This window comes from Zingiber officinale, chromosome 7A, assembly GCF_018446385.1.
Source record: "Zingiber officinale cultivar Zhangliang chromosome 7A, Zo_v1.1, whole genome shotgun sequence".
NCBI lineage: Eukaryota > Viridiplantae > Streptophyta > Magnoliopsida > Zingiberales > Zingiberaceae > Zingiber > Zingiber officinale.
Genome location: NC_055998.1, coordinates 59689448 through 59693533, shown reverse-complemented (window position 1 = coordinate 59693533; position 4086 = coordinate 59689448). Strand labels below are relative to the sequence as shown.

At 44.1% G+C, this 4086-nt stretch overlaps 1 long non-coding RNA gene across 2 annotated transcripts; it reads right to left on the bottom strand.

Annotated features, from left to right (window-relative positions):
- Window positions 1-1719: 1719 nt before the first annotated feature.
- LOC122000136 lies at window positions 1720-2310 on the bottom strand. 2 transcript variants are annotated; one of them, XR_006116965.1, is made up of 3 exons: window positions 2174-2310; window positions 1996-2085; window positions 1720-1749 (listed from the first exon to the last, which is right to left on the bottom strand). It is a non-coding gene; the product is annotated as an uncharacterized LOC122000136 (long non-coding RNA). The 2 variants fall into 2 exon arrangements; XR_006116964.1 differs by having other exon boundaries at window positions 1730-1749; window positions 1996-2088.
- Window positions 2311-4086: the final 1776 nt, after the last annotated feature.

Sequence of the window (4086 nt, the reverse complement as noted above, 5' to 3'; positions counted from 1 at the left end):
TCTATTCCTACTTCTTCCTTCTCGGTTGGTCCCTCTACCATTCCTGTTCTCCCCATATTACTAGGGGGTTCTTTTGCCAGCTCTTGGGATGAAGTTCGTCCCCTTTTTGAAGAGCTCTCTTTTCCGGAGGCAATTGATCGCTTCTCTCATAAGGAGAATCAGGTGCGTTTACTAACGCTTGCTGTCACGCCCCGAAGGAGTCCCTGTCCGAAGAAATTTTGGCAGCACCTCCCCTGTATGGCGGACAATCTGAAACTTTCTACAATCACTATATATACCTCAGCCACATACGGCTGGAATAATAACATGTAAATAAACCAATCACCACGCAGTTTAATAGTAGACAAATATAGCAGTAATAAGATAACTCGAAAACAACCCTACTCAACTACACTCGTAAAGCTCAAAACATATTCCTACTCCACTACACTCGTAAAGCTCAAAACCGGCAATAAAACCAACTTACCTCTTCTGCCACCTAGGTAGGCATGTAGTAAAACATATCGAATAAAAATCCATCAACAAGGACAATCCATACAATATCCAGGTATCAAACGAAACTAAGTGTAAACATGGTCAAATAAGAAGCAAAACAAAACCAAAAGATCCATAAGTCTTCGGGGTCTTCAGGGGACCAGCAACTAGAACTCTCTCCTGACAGCATCATCCTGAAATATAACAACAATGGAGGCGGGGTGAGTCCAACACTCAGCAGGTATAATTGATATGCAAAGTAAGGAAATAACACCTAGCACTAATCATGCGTACAGTCTCCTGATAAAATAAAGGTAAATGCAAACTGAAGTAAAACAGGAGAGAAACTGTACTAACCAGGACCTGGGTATAAGGACAAACAGTCCGAGAGGTATAGAAATCCTATATGCATGTCAAACATAGGTATCCAAACAAAGTGCAGCATATAAATGCAGCAAACACAAACAATAAATGCATCATGCATATGGTGCCAATATCATGGTCACCCCTGATGCCAGTCAGCCAACTCACAACAAAAGTGGGACCGAGTGGGTAGGGCTGTGACAACCGTGCACTCCGCATCACTACTCCTGATGAGTGACTGAGAGAACGGGATGCTGTCGGAGTACATACATACTCCTACCCCAAATCATAAATGGGGGAGCGCAATGCTCTCATCTCCCGGTACACGATGACGGGGAGGGGTCCCTAACGTGCTACACGCTGCGTCACACTACCCATGAGCGGACCAACGGAGCACCGGAAGAGCAAACTGACGTGCTACCACGCTGCGTCACGCTACCCATGAGCGTCAACAACGGAGCACCGAACAGTGATGAAACTGGCGATGTGCTCGACAATAATGGAGCAATCTATCACACAGCATGCAATCACGCGAATGGTGCATGACACTAAGCATGGTAATATACTAAACCAATCTATGGACATATAATGATGTGCACCATAGTAAATAAATCATATCAAAGTACACTGATCAAATAAGGTATCAAACCTAGGTCCTGAACATGGTGAAGCATGGTTATATCACTACCCCTATGAGCATGTGTAATCAGGTCATAACAACACGAGATGCAAAAAAACAAACAATCAATCAAGCAGGTAACAGGTAGTGATTAACCGAAACAAATCAAGAACATAATTAATGCAACTTGTTAATTTCATTACTATGCATATCAAAGACAATAAGTCAAAAGTACTCGCCTCCAATAAGAAATGTTCAATCTGACTCCGAGATACTCGTCTCGTGTCAAAATCCTGTGTCATAATATTTAATTTAGTTAATTCTATCATGCCTCCATTGACTAAACCAAATCATAATTTCATTGATCAATTAGAGTTAAACTCATTAACCCTAACCCTTCCACCCTTCAATTGATCAAGGTCTATATATATCTATATATATCCGACCTAACATAATAAATTCAAATCCAATTTCATTTCCAAACCTTCCTTCAATTCGGTGTATACTACAGCAAAAGAAACAACTACACTACACCTTACCTCAAATTATCAATTGCTGTTGTTGCTGAAACAAAGGGTGTTTGCTGCTAAAATTTCAAGGTAGTAGCTGTTGGAACAGAGTGAGCCAATCTGCTATGGTTCCGGATCAAAGTGAGATCAAGCAATCTACAACCAACAGAAAATCAAACCCAAATCCACAGCCAGGTATGGCACTTACCTTCAACCAGTAGCCCTAATTTCCCTCTGCAAAGAAGGAGTCCAAGCTCCGATCAGGAAAAACAGCAAGAACGATCCAAAATCTTCCTCCTAGTGTAAAACAGGAAGAAGGTTACAAGCTGTTAAACCCAATCAACCAAAATCATTGAAATCCAGAATTTCTCGTCCCTGCTTACCTTAAGGATCGTTACTAGGACACGGGAACATCGGCGATAGATCGGTAGTGGCACGCAGAGACAAAATCAGGCGATCGTGTGGAGACGGCTAGGGCAAAGAGGAAAGGAAAAGGGTGATGGCAGGTCCTCGGCAGCTGTGATGCCAAACCCTCTGCGGTGACTAGCAACACCGTCGCTGATTCTGCTTCGACGAAGGAATGGCGGCGAGGAATTTGGGCACAGCGGTCGGGGTCGGAACAGGTGGTTTGATTAGTGACGTTTGTGCCGACGAGAGGCCCTGGTGTAAGGGCTCGGATCGGTGGCCGGCAGAGGTGAGGAGATGGGCGGTGGCGGTGCTAGGGCACGGCGACGGCGCTGCTCCGGTCCAGTGAGGGCAGCGGCTTCAGCAGGGCTCAGCGACGGCCGACGGATCGTGGGCAGCGGCGAAGAGTGGCTGTCGAAGGTGAGACAGTGAGGCTGGGCGTCGCGCGGGCACAAGCACAGAGAGGAGAAGGCGTCGGCTTCTCCCTTGGTCCGGGGCTTATGCACGCGTGGGAGAGGAGAAGTGAACCGCCGAGTGGCGGTTAGGGCTCGGAGGAGAAGGCGTCGGCTCGGGTGCGCGAGGGAGAAGAACAGAAACGGCGTCGGGGAAAGAAATAAGAGAAAAAGAAAAAAAAAAGAAAAGAAAAAGGAAAAGGAAACAAAACTTTTCCTCATTAAAACAAGATAGCCTAAACAGGCTTTTCCGGGCCCCGTTTTTATCCCTGTTAACTCGTCCATACGAGCTCCGAAAAATTCCCGAAAAATTTCCAAAAATTTCAGAAAATTCCCTTATTAAGATTCGCCTATTTTCCGGTATTTTACACTTGCTTTCTATTTCTCAACTGTTATCTTATGGATTTTCATTATACTTCCAGCGATGGATAGAAAATATGGGTTTTTCTCGACTACTGCACAACTTATACACTGATAACAAGAGGTTGAGATCTGAAAATGATAAACTAAAACAAGAGGTCGCTGGATTATCTTCTGCTGCGTTTTCTACTACTACCAAGAAACAACTTGAGGCTCAGATTGAAAGTCTTGAAGCACAATTTAAATTAGCTACGGACCTCAACCAAGAACTGACTTCAAAACTTGGCGAGCTAAAAGATAATTATGAAGCAGAATTGACTGAGAAGCTCAAAGCCCTGCAACTGAAAGAAGATGAGATAGCATCTCTGAACAACTTCCTCGATTCAGCTAAAGCCGAGGTTTCTGCCAAAGAAGATGAATTAAAGACCTCTCAGATGGCATTGGTGGTCTACAAGGGGAACGAGGATGTTCGTTACAAGGAACGGGCCACCGCTATGATTGAATCTACTGAATTCAACAGACCAATTGTGAGGTCCATCATATCCGCTTTTACTGCAGGAGCAAAAGGAGCAATTCGACAATTAGAAGAGGAGGGCTACTTAGCTCGTGTCCCTCCTCCTAATTTCTTGAACCGTCGCAGACTTATTGAGGACAACCTCCTGATCTATACCCTAAGCTGACTCTAACTTAAATTCAAGTTATCGTAAAAAAGGGGGATCGAGGCTCTGTAATGATAATCCGATAAACTCATGTGACTCTGACTATTCCCTTTTTGTCGTTAATTTTACTCTTTCTCATGATGGCCATCTGTTTCATGTAAATGCATCCAATGTTGTTTGGTTTGTCATCATAGAACCTTTTTCGACAGATCATTTCTTGATGACCGGTTGATATATATCAAGGT